At 40.4% G+C, this 22853-nt stretch overlaps 1 protein-coding gene across 2 annotated transcripts in view; it reads right to left on the bottom strand.

Moving 5' to 3' along the window:
* The window catches only part of COLEC10 (collectin subfamily member 10), a 407385-nt gene that overhangs the window by 338216 nt on the left and 46316 nt on the right, over window positions 1-22853 (bottom strand). For both annotated transcript variants that reach the window (XM_072949642.1, XM_072949643.1), the window contains exon 2: window positions 4834-5033. The gene's annotated coding sequence lies outside the window, so the exon portion shown is untranslated. The remainder of the gene's footprint in view (window positions 1-4833; window positions 5034-22853) is intronic.

Here is a 22853-nt window from a genome sequence, read left to right as displayed (position 1 = left end):
TATGTACATGTATGACAAACATTGCACTGTACACCAGAAATTGACACAACATTGTAAACTGACTATAATTTTTAAAAAGCACCCAAAAAAAAGGGGAATCAAAATATTCAAGCATCAAAGCAGTGTTTATTTTGAAGCAACATAAAGCTGCCTCTTACTGAAGAGCGACTCTCTTCCTGAAATCATGTTAGTTCTAGTTTTTAGTTTATAGATTTTGTGTTTGGCATTCCAGGTTAACTTCCCTGTTGATTAGATGTAAGCCAAGACGAACAGCAGTAACTGCCACTGTGAAAATGAGATGCGACACAACGTCTGGTCTTAAAAGTCAAGAACCTATGAGTTAACTAGATGATCTAATCTAGCTTCAAATTAACCGCATTAAAATAAATCAAATGCTCTTTCCTCTTCATGTTGCAAAACATAAAAATGACAAACTCCGTGATTTGCAAATGACTGTCCTCATTTGATAGGGGAGATGGTGCGGTGTCTTTAATTCCTTTATCAATATTATCCCAGACCAACAGATGGAAGATCACGCAATTAAGGAGAAATAAGCATGTGCTACACTTACCATGCTTTTTAAATTTTTTTCCTAAAGTTTGCTTACTGGAAGCTATTTTGCCGTATCCACCAGACAGGGGTGTTTACAGCCATGAAATGACAGAGGACAAATTAAAGGGCTCAGGGAAATCTATGATATATGGCAGAGGCAGGGACAGAGGACAAATTCACCACTCCGTTCTCTGTCTATTCCCCTATGGCAAGATTTTTATTCTACCAGACAGGTATCCAATAATCCTTGACTTTCTTCTTATAGGGGAAAATTATGACCTAGATTTTGCCGAGATAGTAGATCAGTCAGAAAGTATTTATTGGGCACCTATTATATGCTGAGCATGTTGCTGGGCTCTGTAGACACACTGGTGACAACCCAGATAGAGGCCCTGTCTACGAAGGGAGCCAGAAAATTAGTGGGGAAGATGAATACAAAGGAAATTATTTCCTTTACTGAATGTGAAAGAGCTGAATTTGGGATCACAGCATTAGGGATCAAGACAAGTTTCATGCTGTAGCATATCGCATCCTTGCAAGAAACAGAGGCACATACACAAATGGGTGACTTTCATAAAGGGACAATCTATAAAGTTGGAAGGGTTTAGTTCCTTAACAGGAATCATGCAGTACCACAGGGCTGCCACGAGGGAAAGGGGAGCCCTCTAGAGTAGCAACAACAAATGGTACAGGAACTAGGGTCCAGCCACAGCAGAGAGCCGGCGACCACCGCCCAGGTCCTTGTCCGACTCCACACACACACTCAAAGGAGTAAGACGGCCATGCTTAGAGAAATCTGAAGAACTGTATGGAGAGGTCTGCCGGACAGGCACCACTGCCTCCGTGGAGGAGTACAACCAGCCCTTGGCAACCCCATGGGGAGGCCCAGGGAGTAACTACCCCAGCCTCACTTTCCTCCCTCCCAACTCCAGTAGGCAAACACAGGGCCCAGACTAGGCACAAAACTTTTGGAGGTCATCTTGTTCCTTTTACCCTAAATCTGGCCCTGGATGGACCCGATTACCGCCGGGCAGAGCAAATTAACAGAAGAACACATAGTATACCTGGCACATCTGCTTTATTTTTCTAAACCAGGTAACATCTGCTCTAAGTCTCCATCTACCTGGTTGGAGAGAAATGCAATTTCAGTAAATGTCTGGCCCCCCTCACCTCCTGGCATTATAGAAGAATCCTAGGAATCTGTGGCAGAAATACTGGGAGAGGGTCCAGGACCGGATGGTGGTTGTCATCTATAATTGTGCCCCTGAACTACTCAATATTTCCCTCCTTGAGGGATTTTCACATCTAGGGACTAACCATATTATTATTTTCTTGACCTGGTCTTAAAACCAACCTATTTAATATTTACAAATTAATAGCAATAAAACCATGGTTTTAATATTCAATTTTTTCCTCTATGCATTAAAATGAATAAATAAATAAACATCTGCTCTCTAAAATCCTCCAGCGCTGTTACCACTGTTGGGGTGCTTTGGGCTTGCTCGATATTTCAGTCTGTCCTCCCAAGCTCAGCTGCCCTGGGCAAGCTCAGGGATGCATCTCCCAGGAGCTATCCCCCCAGACTCTGATTCCACATCCTCCCTCTCCCCATGGGGACAGAGCAGGGCCTTGACCGTGTTCTTAGTTTCAGAGGTCACGCTAACTCTGCCCAACCAAGCCCTGGCCCCGCCCCTCCTCCACTGAGAAACCCACTGATAATCTTCCTGAACGGATCCAAACCATAAAAGCCCCTAGCAAATATTATGCTCAGTGAAATACGCCAGACAGGGAAAGACAAATACTATATGATATTGCTTACATGGAGAATCTTAAAAAATAATACAAATGAATCTATATGCAGAACAGAAACAGACTCACAGACATAGAAAACAAAGTTAAAACGACCAAAGGGGAGAGGGAGAAGGGGAGTGACAAATTAGGAGTATGGGATTAACAAATACAAACTAGTCGTTGTATACATAAAGCAGGTAAGCAGCACGGGTTGACTGTACAGCACGGGGAATTACACTCAATGTCTGGTAACAACCTATAATGGAATACAATCTGCAAAAAAACTGAATCACTATGCTGTATACCTGAAACAAGCACAATATTGTAAATCAACTATACTTCAGTCAATCAATGGATAACTCCTACCTCTTCCAGTTCAAGAGAATTCAGAAATTCAACAACATAGTGCCAGCTCCTCTGCTGCCAGTTAGGAGGGGAGAAAGGAGTCCAACATCACCTATTGTCACAACATCACCTGTTGTGTGTGCTTTCCCAGCCATTCACCCTGTCACTAAATGGTAACAGCTGTTATCAGGGGACAAGCAGTGGTGAAGAAGGTGTCCAGCTGGGGGAAGAAGGGTATGACCAGCACAGACTAGGAGAGAATTGGCCACAGGCAGCCTGGAGAAAGGTGTGCAGAAGTCAGAGTGTCTGAGCTTGGCAGGCATCCTCGCTAATTTTGCAGGAGACCGTCCAAGTTCTCTTGGTACCTGCCTTTCCAACCCTGCTAATGATGATAAACTGTTGCCTCAGGATCCACGGCCAACCCTCTACAGTGCATATGGGTTTACCGCCGTCACCCTTGAACAACAGATCGTAATTAGAAAATATGAGTATCTGGTAGAGTGTATGAACTCACAGGTGTTGTTTTGATCCTGAGTGACGCCAACATCTAATTGGCCAGCTTTCTGCAGGGCAGACCTCCTGGGAAATATGTAACAAAGCTAGTGATGGTTTTTTTTTTAAAAAACTGAAGAACGTAATTGCCACTTTGGCCATGCAGTGCTGTGGCCCAAGTTTAGAGCCAAAGAGGTGGCCATGACACGTGGAGGCAACAAGGGAGAAATTCCCCAACGTCTCTGCCCTTTCACAGGCTCATTTCCTTATTCTGGTCTCCCACTGGCTAAACTCAGTGAGAAGCCAGCCAGACAGGGTGGTGGGGAAATGGAGCCCCCAAGGATCAGCCTTGCAGGACACAGAGCAGAAAGCAGGGCAAGATGCAGGCAGATGGGCAGAGGGAAGATTATTTCAGTTATTTTTATCGCCTCTATTCAGGCTCTGGAGATCCACTCAACTCATCGGAACCTGACTGGGATCAGAAGTATGGCTAAGAGAGAGCGGTGAATGGTCTCTCCCTCAGGGCAGAGTCTATAAAATCAGGGTTTTTTCCAGTAATTTTCAAGGATAACATGGCTCTATGACTATGATATAAAGACATTACAAGAAAAATATGATACTGACCATGAGACTCATAAAAAATATTAAAGGCACCTTTTATTATGGTTTTATTCCCTTAACCACTAATGGTGTAGGTACTGGATATGGGGTTAGTGGAGAATATTCCATCATAGGACAGCAAAAAGGCATTTGTAGAAAATTGCCCCTCCATAAGTACCCCTTTCAGAGCACACAGGACACGGTGATGCACTGTTCAGATTCCTCATTAGGAAGAAAGGTCTTAGTCTCCTGGTTGCTGGGAATGGTGTTGACGGACAGTTCTCAACTGTTAGTGTCCTCCAGGGATTGCCTTAGCTTGAAGAGAGACGCTCATCCAAGGTCAGTGACCTCTTTCCAGTCCCAGAACAGCCCACATCCAATGACTAATTAACACAGGCCTACAAAGGGCCAGCCCTCTCGCTCCAAATAGGGGCGGTCCTGAAGGGCCACGTCCAGACCACCCCTTAGAAGTGGCTCAGGCTCCCAGTGAGACTACACCTTAGCTTAACCTCCCTCTCTGTGTAATCCTGCTTCTTTTTTTTTCCCTTCCAAGAGCACTCCCTAAGAAGAGTCCTAAATTCTAATCTCCACCTTGGACTTTCCTTCCCTAAAACCCAACCCACATCACAGAGAGCCCCTCAAAGACAACACGTGCATTTCTCCGTATTGTTCAACGTGCCGTCTGCGGTAAAACAGCTAAACAAAGGGATTCTTCTGGGGCCGGTATTTCATTAGACTCTTCGCACATTGGTTTCCCTTTTCCAAGTTTCTAGTTTTGCTCTTGAAATGTACTTGAGAAAATTAATAGACCTGGATCTTTTCAAGCAAAACCCAAAGCACACTAACTCTTATACCAGGAAACCAGAATAGAGGGCAGAAAGGAGAACCAGGGGCCGAGGCAAAAACCAATGAAGGACTTTAAAAAAAAAAAAAACAAGCAGAAGAGCTATACATATAATAAAACCTGTTTTAACTCTAGCAAAAGGGATGAAGAAGAAAGTGACAAACTCACAGATTCACACGTGCAATGAAAAACACACTTAAAATGGATACCTCGTATCCTGGACTTCTCGCACTGGAAATCTGCTTCTGTTAGCAATCAGAATCCTTTTCTTCTGGGGCAGCACCACAGCAGCACGCCAGATTCGTCATGGGTGCAGAGTCCCTCCATGCTTCCTGAATTCTACCCCTGGAGGTCGTCATGGGCAGTGAAGTCAAGGGCCTTCTTTAGCGATTGACGGGAAAGGTCAGACCTGCCAAGTGATAATGAAAGTGTATCATTTTCTGTGATAACAGAGTAGTAATAGCTAGCTTTTAAGTGTTATGCATGTGTAAGGCATTGTGCTAAATGCTGTAATAATATTTCATTTAAGGACAGAAAATAGGTGATGCTGAGAACTACAAATCATACATTGGGTTATGGGTATCAGAAAAAGGAAGACATCAAAGGGGAGCTAACATGTTAAGGTGTCTGGGATGAACACTCCCCTAAATGCCTTCTCCTGTATGTTCTGGGCTAGGTCAGACCACAAGGGAGATTCTGTGAGTGATCTGCAGGGCGGTCCCTTCACAGCCCACGCGCATCATGGCTGACCTTCTTGTTGGCATGAGAAAGTGCTCCACCTTTCCCTGAATCCTCCAACTTTGCTGTGGTCATCGCTCAGCGGTGGGACGGAGCCTCCCACACATACGTCCGGTTCAGACATTGAGACTACACACGCACCATCAGAGTGTGAGGAGGTCTGTTATTCACAGAATGACGTTTTCTGGGGAGAACAAGGCTCTCTCTCAAGAAGGCTGGAAAATGGCTTAAGGGAGTAAAGACATTTGCTTGGGGTTTTATGGTGCTTAGAGGGTAGGGCTGGAGTGGTAGCTCCCATATGTAGGCTGAAACTTATGTGGTTTGAACTTCCTGCAAGTGCCAAAGGATGCAGTATCCAGGCTTTCTTATCGGCCTGCCCAGATGTGGGGCAGAGGGGAAGGGAGAGTGGTGAGGCTTAGAAGCTGTCAGCAGTAACAACAAAAATAGAATCAATCTCTTAGAAGCATCATTGACTAATGGATCAGGAATGTGTGTTTTGCCCCATGACGAATGGCCTTGGCTTCTATAGCGTGTTCACACCACCAGGATCAGAGGTAACAAGAATGGACACCAACTCCAATCCATCCTCATGGACTCCAGCTCAGGCTTGTGGGTTCCAGCTTCACCTTGCTTGATCCTACTTTATATTCATCTTCCCTTGCAGATTTCCAAACCTGTGGACTTCAAGCTCCAGCAGCAGGTACAAACACAACAATCTCAAAGAAGATTATGCTGCATAGCACAGGGAAATATATACAAGATCTTGTGGTAGCTCACAGCAAAACAACAAAATGTAACAATGAATATATGTACATTCATGTATAAACGAAAAATTGTGCTCTACACTGGAATTTGACACAACATTGTAAAATGACTATAACTCAATAAAACAAGAATATCCAATTAAAAAAAAAAGAATACTTAACCAGTTCTCCCCAATGCCTATGGCGAAGTCCCTAAAATAAATACATAAGCAGGTATGTATATGTGTGTGTGTGTGTGTGTGTACACACTAGTGATTCTGCTTCTCTGAACTCTGACGGATACAGAAACTGAAAACCCCACTTATCTGGGAGATGGGAACATAAATCAAGAAAGGTTTGGCTTCTCTGACCATGTGATACTCCCGTTCAGTATGTTTCATGATTCTCAGTGGGCCCCCAGTAAGTACCCAGGTGTGTAAGGCCCCTGGACCTGCAGGTATACTCTGTACTGTAGCCCAGCTGAACTGCTGGCAGCTCTCTGACCAGAGAGCCAGTCACACACCCAGAATGCAACAGTCTGGGAAGAAGGCCAAGCCCCAATCACCAGAGGCAAGACTCCGGCCAATAGTATGCCATTAACCATGGTGACCTTATTTGTATGGTAGCCTGTGTGGTCCTGTGGGGCAATCCTCCACCTTTATCAGCCTCATTTTGAGAAGCAAGAGACCATGTGTACAACTGGTGAGACTTTTTTCTTTCCAAAGACTCTATACACTGAGAGTGTCTTAATTATTACATATTTTTATTAGAAACCAGTTCTCAAGGCCCTCATCAGTGTACTTTCTAACTTTCAGATCTGAGTCTAACTGTGTCAGTCATGCCGTCTCCATGTGGATTAATTTCCTCCCTTTCACTCTTCTCTGACTCCCATTACTTAGCACAGTAAATGCCATAGTATTTTCCTACAACCTCCAATTTGTGCCAAGTGAAGATTTTTCATCCTTGCAGACAGAATTTAAAAGTGCCAGAATTTAACAGCATAAGTTCTTATCAAGGCAAATGATTATAGTCGCTTGTGTAATTTTTGTTGACAGTTTTCTTTAACTTCGGTCTCCACGTCATAAAAATTAATGTCTATAATTTGCTTTACGGTCCCGAGAGGGGCAGCCAAAGAAAGAGGAAAAATACCTGCTCTGTTAGAAGGTATGGCCAGAATTGATCATGTGAGTAAAAACCCAGAATAATTAATGCTACCAAGATGCAAAGAAAAGAAAATGGAATAAAAAAAAAAACACTAAACAAATATACCAGGGGAGAAATATAAACTCTACAGAAGACAGGCCTGCTGATAAAAAGACAGAATCCTAAATTAATATGACTCTAAACTTAGCTGAATGATTGTAGTCATTTTTCAACTCCTGTTTACCAAGTCAAATTAGAAAAATAAACTTGCACAATAAGAATAATGGAGACACTGCAAAATAAGAATTGGCAAAATGCAGGTGGGGAGTACTTGAGAGCAAATGTGAACATAAACATTTGGTCTGGATGATATGCATCCTAACATAATAACAAAATTAGCAAACATCTATTGAATTGCTTATAATCGTCTTTAAACAAAGCACTCAAGACGCACCACAAGATTAGTGGAAAACAGATGTGGTATCATTCCACAGAGCAGGTGGGACCGGCTGAGCTAGCTATTGTAATTCAGAAACTCTACCTCAGCAATATAATGAAACAAATATAATAAGATGAAAAATCTTTAAACAGTTAGAACACAATGGGATCATAAGCAAAAGATAAGATGGGCTTACAAAGAAAATATCACATTAGGTTGAAGTCATAGATTTTTGCTAACAAATTAGAAAATCAATGGCTGAAGGAAATGAAGTAGACGTTTCATAATTGGCCTTTGGTAAAGCTTGTGACAAAATCTTATAAAATTCTACTTGTTAAATTGGTTTGAATTGGCTTAGAAATGAAGATAGTCAAATCTGGACTGGAAATTGGTTGCCTCGTTGAAGGAATATGCCTAGAAGTCTCGGACAAGGGCGAGTATTTGTATGTTTTAATACTCCTAGATTTTCCTTCTTCTTTTCAAGACCTTGATGGGAATGAGGGTAAAGTTACAGATTCAGGCACTAGCCATATACAGATGTTAAACTTTATATTTTTAGACAACTAAGCAGTAGTGCATCCATTTGACAAATCCAGAAGTAGAAGGAAATGAAGGAATAGAATAAAATGAAATATTTCTAATAAAGGCATTAAATACAAAATGCTGGCCATTTCTGATGATATCTGTGTAAACAAATAGAGACAGGGCTTTTTTTTTTTCTTTACTTGGTTGAGTTATCATCTATACACCTTCTGGATTTAAAATAACTGGAATCTAAGACCTTGATTGTTGAGTAACTTCCTCCCCCCCTTTTTGTACTGCCTCTCTACCCTTCCCACTCTCTCACTTGAGCATCCCCCTTGTCAACAGAAAAAGAGTCGTTAAGAAGCTACCTAAACCTTCATTGTGCAGCAGTAATAGCCATGCTCACACAAACCAGGTGAAAACTAGAGCCTACGCGTTCTCTCTCACAGGGCAGGGAGGAGCTGGTGAGGGACAAACTTGATCTGGCAGCATTACAGGGTGTGAATGGGACATTTGCTCCCTGGGACACAAAAGTAATGAGCAAATAGTAGGATTCTGTAAGATGTCTAAAAACTAGGTCACCTAATCTGATACAGATGGTAGGAGAAACCATGGAAATGGATAAGCAAAGGGGCAAAGAGGCAGAGAGGAAGGCTTGAACTGGGTCTTAAAGGATAAGCAGGAGGTCATGTGGGATTTAGGAAAGAAGGCAGGGAAAGACTGTCTCAGGCGGGGAGACCCTGACGTGTAAAGGCACAGAAGTAAGTGCATCCTGAGATTCAGAGCAGCTGCCGGGAATCTGGTATCTGACTGACTATACACCCAACGCTTGCCCCGCCACAACAGCTTCCCACTTTGAGTAGCGCTCCATCGTGCAAAGGCTAATGGTGACGGTCCCTATTAGGGCCCACAAGACCTGCATGGTCTGGCCCATTTCTAATTCTGCTGCTTCCCTGCTGTATCCTGTTGGGAGACAATCATAGGTCACTAGAGTTCCTGCACTTCTTGCAAGCAGAGGTATTAACTACCCTCCGTTCCAGTCTCTCTTGTCAAGGGTGATGGTATCGGGGACTGTCCTGGAAGTTATCTCCCTCGGGGGCAATAGGCAGGTTCCTGTCCAGTGTAATAAAGACAGTATCTCCCTCCAGATCAAAGGTCAGACAGGTCTATTCCCTGTTTTAAAATATTTGGGTTCCCAAAGCTCTGGATTCCTCAATGGTGACACAAACTCACTATGTGTTCAGCTCCACCTGGGCCTCTCCACATTGCCTGCGTGAGACTTTGGTGGTGGGTGTGAACTGATGCAAACAGGAAGCTCCTGCTATTTGTTGTGCCAGTAGAAATACAGTCTTTGGTCTCTGAACATGGAATCTTTCATCTCCTGTCGATCTCCATAAATTGGTGACAGGCTAACTTGTTTGGATAAGTCTGGAGTAAAATCTCAGACCCATCAACATTTTGACACACCCTCACTTTCTGAACTCTAGTCACATTCAGCATCATTAGACATCAGAAAAAACGCAAATGAAGCCCACAAAGAGCTATCACTGCATACCTATCAGAATGGCTAAAGCAAGAAACAATGACTGCACTAAATGCTGCAAGAATGAGGAGACACCAAATCACTCCACCTTTGATGATAGGAATATAAAGTCATACAGTCACTCTAGAAACAGTAAACCTGTTTCTTCAAAACCTAAACGTGCAATTACTGTATAAGTCATGCATTCCACTCTTGAGCATTTAGGCCGGAGAAATGAAAACTATTTTCTCACGAAAACCAGTACACGAATGTATACACCAGTTTTATTCATGATATCCCAAAACTGGAAACAGGCTACATGTCTTTATTAGGGGAATGGTTAATAAAGTTGGGGGATATCCATACCATGAAATACTACTCAGTTCTAAAAAGGAATGAACTATTGTTACATGCCACGACTTGGAGGAATCTCAAAAAAATTATAAGTGAAAAAGAACCAATCCCAAAAGGTTATATGCATATTGTATGAGTCCTCTTATAAAACATTTTTAAATGATAAAAATTTTAGAAATGGAAAACAGATGAATGGTTTCCAGGAGTTGGAGACAGAAGGGGAGGGCAGGAGGCAGGTGGATTTTATTATGAAAGGGTGGCATAAGGGATCTCTGTAGTGATAAACGTGTTCAGTATCTTGACTGTGGTGGTAGATACATGAACCTATACACGTGATAAAATGATACAGAATTAAATACACACACAGAAATGAGCACAAGTAAGAATGGAGAATTATGAATGAGGTCAGTGGATTTCATCAGTGTCAATGTCTTATTTGTGACATTGAGCTATTATTTTATATGACGTCGCTACTGGGGAAACTAAGAAAAGAGTACATGTGATTTCTTTATTATTTCTTATAACTCTTTAAATCTAAGGTTATCTCTATAAAAATTTCAATTAAAAACTTCTGGGACATGCCAAGGATACCTTCTTTGCATAAGGAAGGCAATCTATCAAAGAGTATTTAAAGGCAGAAACAGAAAAAGCTGAGTCATCTCCTGTTGACATCACTTCAGGTCTAACCAGTTTCATATAATGCTACAGCATGACATAATTGCACATTTGTTTTCATGGACTTTGATGAATGCCTCTTGCCTTATTGGACTGTAAGCTTCTTTACGGCAGGACCACGTCTGGTTTGCTCTAGGGTCTGGCAGATGCTAAGTTACCAAATATTATTTAGTAAGTTAATAAAAGACATTTCAAGAGATGATATGAAAAAAAAATACTTTACAATCATGAATAGAGTATTTTAAGCAGTGATAATATCAAAGAAAGTGCCAGGACAACAGTGGAACAAGTGCACCCAGATGTCAGACTGATCAGGGATCACATTGAGCTTCTGCCATTTATCTGAAAGGTGACCAGGCAAGTTGCATGGCTCTCTAAGTCTCGACTTCCTCATCTCTGCAGCATGAAGGTATTACTGACATCCATCCTTGAGGACTATCATAAGAACTGAGATTATATACGGGAAGCACAGGACTTGGAACACAGAAGGTGCTCAATAAATGCAGTGGCATCCTCTACTAGAATTACTAATACAACTATAGAAACTATAAAACACGTTGTTCCAATCGAAAAAAGGAGACACTGACCAGAGGGTTTCACGGTGATAAAAATTATTTTCCAACAAGACTTTTAATAGTAAGTACTCTATATGTTTATTTTTCTTTGGGAGATAAAAATAATAAAGTAATTAAATAAAATATTTAAAAATTTTTCATTTTCACCAAGATATATCACATTCTGGACCACAAAATATGTCTTAACAAATTTAAAAGACTAGAAATCAAATAAAGTAAGCTCTTGTCCCAGACTGGAATTAAAATACAAGTCCAAGAACAGAAAGGGACCTGAAAAATTCCCAAAATATTTGAAGGTTAAACAACACACTTACAAATGACACATGGATCAAAGAATAAGTTACAAGAGAAATGAAAAAGTATTTTGAACTCAGTGAGCACAACTAAAGAGCAAAGGCAATGTAATGGAGAAAAGATAGTCTTTCAAAAGTGATACTGGAAAGATTAAATGTCCACATGCAAATAAAATAAAACAAAACAAAAAACCCTATATATACAGATCTTACATCTTTCAAAAAATTAACTCAAAATGGACTGTAACCTTGCATGTAAAATGCAAAACTATAAAGCTTCTAGAAAAGAGCAAACCAAAATCTAGCAATGTGGTCAGGAGTTTCTCATTCTCTTTAATTAATTCAATATTGATTATTACAATATTATAGCAATTATTAGTGTCTCTTCTAGTGTCAATAGAATGCTTAATGGATGTAAGGGCTATGCTAAGCATTTCAAAACAAGCACTTCAGTTGAATCCTCACAACAACTCCATTAGGTGGGTATTATTACAGTTGACTTTTGAACAACATGGGGGTGGGGCGTGGACCATCCACACAGGTGGAAATCAGCCTATACTTGACAGCCCACCCTCAATATGCGTGGTTCCACATCCTGGGATTCAACCAACCACAGACCATGTAGTACTGTAGTCTGTATTTAGTGAAAAAAATCCACATATAAGTGGACCTGCCCAGTTCAAACCCTTGTTGTTCAAGGGTCCACTGTACTATGCTTCCCACGTTACAGGCAGCAAATATGAAGCCTTAAGTAAATTGCTGTGGTCATATTGCTAGTAAGTGGTTCTAACTTCCAAAACGTTTGACTCCAGAAATCAACATTCATAGCACTTTTCTGTATTTGCAAATGTCACCTGCGGCAGCTTACAACCTCCAGGTATTAAAACAAAACAAAACAAAACACCCACAAGAGTAAACAAATGAATAAATGCCAAGCCAGCAGAACAGTCAGCCAGTTGAGTTAAGTGACCTTGAATTCCCATGGGTTTCTCCAAATGCACCCACCAGCTTTTTACCATTGTATAGACTGCTGGCCCCCACTGTGATCCCATTACAAGACTTCTGTGATGTCAGCCATGCTCCCTACCACTTGCTCATATTCCATTCATCTTATAAAAACTGAGAGGAGCGGGGGTGGGGGTGGGGGAGGGATGCTACTGTACCTTAGAGATTGAAGAAATCCTAAAGGTAGTTCAGCTGACCCTTGAACGAGGCTTGAACTGCCCAGCTCCTCTCGAGTGAATACTGCCTACAACACGATCGGGGTTGGCTGAATCCGCGGATTCGGAACTGCAGATTCGGAGGAACTGCAGGTAGAAAGAAACCTCCAATGCAGAGGAACCCCAGGTATGGAGGAACCACGGATAGGAAACAATCCTGGATTCAAGGGCCGACTACAAATTATACAAGAATTGTCGACTGCTCCGAGGGTCAGCGCCGCCTAACCCCAGCGTTGATCAAGGGTCAACTGTGAATTTAAACAAATGCTGCATTCCTAGGAAAATTAGCTTACAAAAGCTCCATCCTAGATATTTTTTCCCTTAAGGGGAGGAAGAGTCTGAACAAAGAAGGGAAGTAATGCCCCTAAGAAGCCAGTTAATCCTTCATTTTGTTTAAAAAGACATGCATTTACCTCTCTGTTTAAAGAAGCCCCTGCACTTGTCAGGCAAGGGCTGTGACTGACAGGATAGCAGTCAACCTGTTTGTGAGATCTCACAGCGCTCTCCTGGCTTTAAAAAAGGCAGAAAGCTCATCAGAGGCTACACTGGATACTCCCTTGCAGGTTAAAGTTGGAAACCTTCGAGGAAACTATTTCAAACTCTTCCTGATGTAAAAATCAGCACCAATGCTGACTTTTAATATGGAAAATCATAAATCCCTAGAATAAATCTGTTTGGGGTGGATGGGCCATGTGAATGGAAGATGGAAAATGCATAAATAATATTGAGTTGAAAAAGTGACCACATTTTCTAACTTTGAAAGTGCAACAGAATGTTAAGCCAAGTGACAAACTCTATGACTTTTTTTTCCCCATCAGTCCTACCTAATTTCAGTTCTAAAGACTCCCTAGAAACGAAGGCACAACTTCTGTTATCAGGGTTCAGATTTCAATAGAGTTATGAGTTCCGCCTTATTGATTGTGTCAGTCAGTTGAGGTCTCTCTGTCCTTGGTGTTTTGTCCTCTGATTTTCCCAGGATTGAGATGTGTGTTAAAAACCTCCTGTTATTAGTGGGTCTCTATTTCTCATCTTCAGCAGTTTCCGCTTTTTGAAAGTTGCTGTGTTATTGAAGGACTAGGTAATAATAACTTCTGCATCTTTTTTTATTTTTGTGATTTTCAGCCATTAATATTATAAAATACCCTTTTAAATTTATTTTAATATTTTTGGTCTTCTTTCTTGCCTATATCAAGACCTCCCCTTTTTAAATTGCAACTGCCTAGCCTTTTATTTTTAACCTTTGACATCATTTAATTTTAGGTATGTCCCTTTTAAACAGTGGAGAGCCAGATTTTGCTTTTGGGGACAATCTGAAAAATTTTTTTTTTTGTAATAAGTGAAGTAAGCCTATTATGGTTGTTGGCATGAATATATATGCTTGATCTCTGTTCTGTCTTACTGTTTTATGATATTTTTATTGAATATAGAAAGTTGATCACTATGTGGACAGTTTTCTTGCCGCTTTCCTTTTTTGAGATGCATACTAAAGTATTTGATAGTGAAATGATATAATGTCTGAGATTTTCTTTAAAGTACTTCAGTCACAAAAATGATGGTGGCGGGAGGATGGATAATAAGTACAGACAATGCCGATGGTTGCTGAAGCTGGATATTGGGGGGTCATCGCAGTTCCCCCTTTATGTATGTTTGGAAATTTTTGCTTTCAAAAGTGTTTTCCTTTTTAAACAGTTATTTAAAAAGAATTTCATCTTTTCATGTGCTACAAAGTTTGCATGTTTTTCTATTTACTTTCATAATAAGCCGAGTTCTAGCTTCATGAACATAGACTTGAAATAATTAAAACTTAAGAGCTTCATAAAAAGAAGTGTTAGTCTCTAAATCAAATAAAGACCTTCTCTATTGCCTCAAGCGCTGCAGTAAATTATACATACTGTAAATGAGCACAGCCTCTTTTAAACTTACAAGAAACAATTTTGTCTTTGTGAGAGTTTTATAACTACATCCAACAGCCTATAAAGAGCCTGTCTTGATGCGGTTCCCGTGGTGACAGGACATAATATATGTGTCCATTAAATTTGGAAACGTAATGAAGTGTAATAAAAATCTACTTCAGAAAAATACACTTCTCAGCATATTTTTATTAATTAAAATATTGCATTGAGCATTTTTCATGTCTGCATGCCTGACAGCAAATAAAAGCTTTGCCACAGATTAACTGTGACTCTTGAGTTCCATCCAATATTAATTGGTACAAAATAGGAAAGGCATTTTTGCAGAGAAAAATATTTTGACTGGTGGCCCAGAATGATTAATGGGTAAACAGTTATGCTTCCTGAACTGTGCATATACCATTTCAAATGCCAACAGCAATAAGGATTTTGACATTTGTGTCTACAGTGGTAGGAACAGACTAGAAAGTGGGTATCTTTAATCCTTGGGGAAGAAATCCCTGATTGCTGACTCCCTTCCCCAGCCTTGCAGAGTATATGACTATTTTACCTGCCAGGGAGGCATGCTATCATAAACACAGTTTAAGAAAACCCTGCATAAATTTAACTAACAACAACAAAAACAGAGACCACAAAACCACCTTAGTGGGCCACTAGAGGCACAGAAATTGAAAAAAAAAAAATTGGGGGCAGGGGAGAGGGAAACAAAGAGTAATAAACCAAATCACTCTCATTTTCCACTTTGGGTAGTTAAAATTTGAAGCAGAAGAGGAGGAGAGGAAGGGATCTTATTCTCAGGAATGATTACCCAGACATCTTCAGATGAGGAACAGAAAACTCTCAACTGCTTCTGCCTGAGCTCCTCTCTGGGTTGTCCTCCCAAATTACCAGTATCTCAATGGCTTTGACGTATTTGAAATCACATGGAAAACAACTGGGGAAAGTGTGCATAGCTTCTGCCAAATCCTGAAGAGCATGAATTGCCGTTCATATATTAAATTAATCTGAGAGGTATTTGCCTTTTGAGTTCTTGGATAATTGTGACGTAAGAATTATAAGATTCTTGACTGTCCTGGTTGCTGTTCTATGAAATACTCAATAGATTAAACCACACTGAGCAACTATTCAACTGAAGAACTAATGAGTTCGACTCACTAAGTCATAGACTCTCTCTCCTAAACTTAAAAAAAAAAGAATTTTTATAGAATTCCCATTACTTAACCACACCTTAACGCCCTAGTCTCATTTTTTGGAATTATGGAAAATACCTGAAAATACCAATTCCCAGCACCATACTCAAAAATGAAAGCAAATGCTCAGTCACAATATTTGAATGGAACCCGTCACTGAGGGCAGAATATCAATATTATTTTATTATCAGATGGTACAGATTTGCCTAGCCATCGTAGTGAGAAAGCAATCGATGGCAATTTACAAACATTTGGAAGTTCTCCAAAACAAACTTTTTTTTTCCTACTGGCTCAGAAGGTTTTTTTGAAAGTAGGGAACTCTAGGAGTTCCACACATATCAAGGCAATCAGGGAAAGCAAAGAAAGTGAGGAAACTGAAGGTCTTCCCAATCTGGAGGCTCCTGGGGCCATGGAGCAAAGCCAATTGCCAACAACTCCTCTTCACTGGCTGAGGCAGGGTATATAAGAACACTCTGTTCACTAACCACGTGGAGTGATTCTCTACCAAAATCCATGAGAGGGCTCCTGGAGGGTGAGGGCTCCAGTCAGGCTTCCCTGATTTCCAACAACTCCAGCTCCTGTCTGTTCCAGAGTTTCTCTTAAGGGCTCCCCCAGCCCCTAACGCTTCATTTCACACTGAAACACTTATCAGACTATCTTTAATGATCTCCTTGTCCGTGACTGCCCATCCACCAGACTGTGAGTCCCTTGATAGTGGGAAATGAATCTTACTCTCCTCAGCATTCCACCCTCAGTGAATGTTTAACCGTAAGTGTTGATTTCTATAAAAGGAAAAAGTCTCTGACTCTTTGCAAAATATCGTCACCCAAAAGCACACGGAGCCTGTCACATACACAATGGCACACTCCATCTTTGCTACTCTGGATCACATTGTCTGGATAGCAGACACATAAGGGTGCTTACTTTCTTCTCTGTATCTGTTTGACTATTTGAAATGTTGCTGAATTGCCAAATCTGAATATGGAAAAAGAGATTTTATATACCTAGTCACTAGCTCTGCCTATTCGTACCCATTTATCTATTCATTCCTTCATAGCATATTTTTTGTGCACCTAGAAAGTACTAGGTTTGTTGTAGGCCCTGGGCAAGGAGCCATGAACAAAATAGAAACATCCTTTACATTCACGGAACTTACATTCTGCAGTGCTTGTGGAGAGACAATAAATTAGTAAATGAATAAAGATACCAGGCAATCTCAGGTCGTAATAAGTGCTTCCAGAGGAAATAAACCAGATGACATAATAGAGTGACTGGAAGGAGAGAGGGGCTATGTTCGTAGGTGGGTAGGAAAGGCTTCTTTGGGGCGGTAACTTTGACAAGGGTAAGTGTGGAAGAGTGAGTAAAGGATATGGGGTTACATAGGAGGTCAGAGAGTGGGCTGGGGCGAGATAATGGAGGGCCTTAATGGATGCTGCAAGGAATTCAGATTTTATGACAGTGCCATGAGAAATGACTGGGATGTCAGAAGGAGGGAAGTGACAAGATCTTATTTTTAGGAAAGACCACTATGCCTGCTGGGTAGCCAATGGAATGTGGCCTGCCAAGGGAATCCTTTAGGAAGACTGGGCTACGTTTAGTCTAATGGTTCTCATTTAGGGGCAGTTTTGCCTCCCTAAGGACAACTTGGCAATATCTAGACACATTTTTTGGTTATTGTAACTAGGGGAGAGGGGTGCTTCTGGCATCGGGTGAACAGAGGCCATGGATGCTGCTAAAAGTCCTACAACACACAGGACAGCCCTTCTCAACAAAGAGTTACTCATCCATTGATGCCAAGGTTGAGAAACCCTGATTTACTCCATGCAGATCTGCTCTTTGACTTCTGGACTGCCTGATAGAAGAAACAGAAAAAAACAAGTTCTATAAATTCTAAGGGGTGTGTGTTCATGAGAAGCAAAGAAGCAAACTATGGAAAGAAAAGAACAAATAAAAAGAAGCTGTAAGGCTAGATTTAGTCACTCCAAACATGGAGTCACCTTTTGTACCAAAAGCAAAGACGCTTTGCTCTTGAGACCAGCTGAACTCCCTTTAATTTCTTACTGCACCCTTGACATGGTGACCTTATTAATAAAAAATAACTGTGTATTTTTTATTTTCCTTTAATTAAACTAAATAGCACTCCATTTAACATTGCACTGTATTAACACTTAGAAGTCCTTGGTGAATGACATTTCTTGTCCTCGGGTGTGTCTTCTTTTCAATAAGTTGATAATTTGCCTTCAGAAATTTGAGCATTTTATTAATTAATGATGGAGATTAAAATTGTTTTTCCCTGACAACACCTGGACCTTTTCCATTAATATTCTAAAAACAGAGACAGCATTCCACAACGGACAGCACTGTCAGACATGCTGATCTAGGTTAAGGTGGCTTTTCCTTTCTCATGCTGAGATTGACGCAATGGGATTCTCCCCCAAAATTATTAAGCTGAGTCTCAAAGAAGGTTTCACACTCAAAGGGAGCCCCTGGGATGCTGTTATTACTCTTTGAAGGACACTTGACTTTCACCGAACATCTGCTCTGCTTAATGTACCTCTACTAAATGTGAGCACCTGAACTGAATATGTTAACTAAGGAAGGCAGCCAGCAAGAGCCCATTTGGAAAACCCCAGTACCTTTTCCAGGAGGCTAAATACAGTTTACCCTTGAACAACATGGGTTCGAACTGCGAGGGTCCACTTAATCACAATTTTTTTTCCATTGAATACATATAGTACAACACAGCTGTACTGCAGCTGGTTGAATCCAGGGATGTGGAACCTTGGATACAAAGAACAGAGGGCCCACTATAAGATTTAAGTATTCTGGCATTTTGCTCTCTGTTGCGGGTCCTGGAACAAATCCCTAGGGGATACCGAGGGCGGTACAGCTTCAATACCCAAAAGAAAATCTTTAAAAATAGGTTTTTAGGAGTTTCCCCTAAAGTCTGTATTTTTTGTATGGTCACACTCAGTGAAAATCAACAATAATTAATCGAAAAACAAAGATTACGTCTTCATTTAAGAATGTGAAATTAGACATACTAGAATAAGTAACATTGTAATACGATGCAATGTATAGGCAGACAAATCTATTTAACAATGAAAGTACAAGTTAACACCAGTAAGCAGGATGGGGACTCTCATGCGCTATTAGGGGAGCAAAGTTTATAAACCATTACAACCTTTCACAGAAGTACCTCCAAACAACTTTTTAAAAAGTTCATGCCTTATGATCTGATAACTACCCTCTATCTTTAGTGAGTGATTAGAGAAAAACACAAAGATGTATGAGTAAGGATACTTGTTGCAGGATTAAAATAATAGCGTGAAATGGTAAAACAGGAATTTGTTAAACGAATTATAGTTAACCTAAAATATGAAATATTAATAAGTCATTAAAAACCAAGTTTTCAGGAAAACTTTCAGGTACTGTTCACTAGCGTATCCCTAGAACTTAAAATAATTACCTGGAACATGATACTAAGCCCTCTAATTATTTGTCAAATGAAAGAATATACAATTGAATGAAAGAGGATACAAATCATTTTTTTAGCATGATCCAAATTCTCTTGTAAGTATAATTTAGACAGATGGATAGACCCTTCCTTACCTATGCATAGAAAAAGATCTGAAAGGAAACATTCAGAATTATTTACAATTACTTTTGGGTGGTGGGTTTGTGCATTGTTTTTATGCTCTTTATTTCTTCTTTTACTTTAAAAATCTGCAGTAAATATCAATCAGTTCTGTAATCAAAAACAGTGAACTTTTTAAGTGACAAAGGCATGTGTACATTAGAAACGTAAGTCACTGTTCCTTGTGGTGGTGTTTCCTGCTAGTCTTGTCTTCTTTTCCTAGTTGGAGCTCCTGAGGGTTTATGGGATTAAGCAATCAACTTAGTGGAACAAACATTTGTGGACACCCTGTTAAGTGTCTGCCATGGATCTGCGGAGACAGGAATGAACAGTACACTTCCCACTCTCGAGGGTATTACAGTAAATATAAAGCTATATCATTTAGTTAGGTGTTTAATGTAAAGATAATGTGGTTAAGAGAAAACTAATGAAACCTTTCATCTAGAGCTAGTATCATAATGGAAGGAAGTGAGCTTGGCCACCAGAGAAGCAGAGAGCAAGAGTGTCTTCACTAACCTCGTTGGGGGTGATGAGAAGGAGGAGTTAAAGCCATTGGGGAAACGCAATGAGAATACACAGTTACAGCCGCCAAGAAAAGAACACAAGGGTAGGAGGAGGCCACACTGGCATGCTGCCAAGAAACCAAAACGGACACCACCTGAGATGTGGCATGAACAGCACGAGTAGCTTTGCTTTTTGGTGGGTATTCTAGTCACGTCTTCACTTCCACCCAGGGAGAAATGATAAATGACACATCTATTGCCTCCTCCAGCCTCAAGGCCAATTTTCCAGCCCCTCCATCTAATTCTCATTTGTGAATAAAACTCCCCTTTCTTGCCTATAGCTCCACAACCTGGACCACTCCATTCCCCACCCTTTCCACATCCCAAATCCTCCAGCCCTCCTCCCCGCCAAAGAAATACATTCTATAATGCTTTCAAGATTTTAAGACAGAGAAAATCATTTTAAGACAAGGAATCAATGACTTAAGCAGCAGAGGGAGTCCATTTAAAGGAGATTTAAGTCACTGGTAAGATGGTAACTTTCAAACAAGACCAGTAGCCCTCCCCTGCTTGGCACGAAAGATGCAGAGCCTTAATACGAGATCCCTTGTGTTAACAAAGGAAATAGCTCCAGGGAAAAGTATCTCCAGTGAGGTTCATACCAACGTGTTCTTTATTCAACAGCCACACAGACATAATAATTACCAATAAAAGACCAAAAAAACTTAGTGAATTTTGCTGTGTAATGTATAGATGAGCAGCGAGGGTGGGAATTTCTTTTTTAAACACAAGACTTCAGAAACAAATCAACAAAACACAAAGCACCATAACCAATGTGTAGACCAGAGAATCTTAGTTTCAGGGGGTAATAGCTGTTATACAAAATGAGGATCCTGGTTAAAAATACTGGGAAACACTAAGACAAGTGTCTCTACCATTGCCTTTAACGTGTCAAAGTCAATTGAAGTTCTCCTAGAGTATGATGAGATATGTAACATTTCCCAAGTTTATTAGACCACAGAATCTCTTTGTGTAGATTATTTCACAAGTCTAGAGCTTTCTTAGGGAGGATATTTTAAAACCCATAGAACTGGATTAAAATTTTCAATTACAGAATCATGTTTTTCTTAACATTTTTTATTGATATATAATCATTTTACAACGTTGTGTCAAATTCCAGTGTAGAGCACAATTTTCAGTTATACATGAACATATATATATATATTCATTGTCACATTTTTTTCTCTGTGAGCTACCATAAGATCTTATATCTATTTCCCTGTGCTATACAGTATAATCTTGTTTATCTATTCTACAATTTTGAAGTCCCAGTCTATCTCTTCCCATACAGAATCATGTTAAAGGTGATCTCTAATCTCAGAAGTAATTTTAGAACTGCTGTTCTCAATTGTGTCTGCACATTAAAATCACCTGAGAAAAATTTATTAAGTCCCAATGCCCAAGCCTTACCCAAGATCAGTCGATTCATAATCCCTGGAGTGAGGACCCAGGCATCAGTAGTTTGTAAAGTTCCCGAGGGGGCTGCAACTGGCAGCCACTGCCAGTAAGTCTCCCACCAATGAAGGAAGGTCTTCTTTAGCATCCTTGATATCTTGTTGCGCTAGCTAGCATAGTAACAGGGAAACTCTGTACCCCCAAGAGAGAGTGAAACAAACACTCCTTTGCTATGTTAAACAGAAGATGAAGCATATTGTGTCCAAGATAACATTTATCTCAGCAATATCTTACGTTGCTAAAACTGTAGGGTTGTGCTACGTTCCTATCTTCCATCAGTAAGTGAGCGGCCCATGTTCTTCCCTTATTAGTTTGAACGTACTGTTCCAGATAAAACTCGCACACAAGGAAAACACAGCTTCATATTTATTAATAAAGTCCTAACAGCAAATATTGAAAAGCAGATATGTAGACAGAGAGTGCAGAATATTAACTGTGATATGTAATATTTAAGGGCAGAAATTTTTTATTAATATTTATATACCTAATATGTACAATCTAAAAAGCTAAATAGCAGAGATGTTTTTTACATTATGTAGACGTAGGCCCAGGGAATCTAACCGGTCTCCACGGCACAGAGTGAGACTGTCTTGGAGGAAAGAGCTGACATAGTCTTCTTTGCCACTCTTTGCATTGGTAGGAACCTTAATTAGTTTTATTTCTAGTTCTCCCAAGTACTGCTTTGCTTCTTCTCAATGAGTTACTTGGAACCCGTAGGAGGTCATAAAGCACTGCTTTCAGTTGAACAGTTAAAACCAAAAGACTTGAACTCCAGGGACTGGGGCCACATAAACAACCTTGAAAAAGAAAGACCTCGGATTGAATCTACCAAAAAAACAATCCACAAATGCCATCCCCAAAAGCACCTTCCCTGCTTTGGGGCGAGTCAACAGGTCATTCTTTTGAAATGTATAACAGTTTAATCCCTTAGCTACTCATGGAGCTCATGTTTTAAAAACAAGACAACAGGCCCAAAATGGAGTCACTCATGCTAAGACCTACATCACCAAATCACAACTTAATTATAGTTTTGGCTCCCCCAGAAATGGAATCTTAAACCAGTCAATCAGGAATCCCCTGATCTGCATTAGGTAACCTGTCTGATAGACACCTGCCAGACCCCCCAAAAAAGTGACCTTACAATAACAAACTCACTTTTTTGTCTACTGTAACTTTCTTGTTCCCACTTCCTTCTGACTATAAAGGTCTTTCATTTTGTACAGCTCTTTGGAGATTCTTTTTATCTG

This window comes from Vicugna pacos, chromosome 25 (genome assembly GCF_048564905.1).
Source record: "Vicugna pacos chromosome 25, VicPac4, whole genome shotgun sequence".
Taxonomy (NCBI): domain Eukaryota; kingdom Metazoa; phylum Chordata; class Mammalia; order Artiodactyla; family Camelidae; genus Vicugna; species Vicugna pacos.
This window is presented reverse-complemented; position numbering and strand designations above follow the sequence as displayed.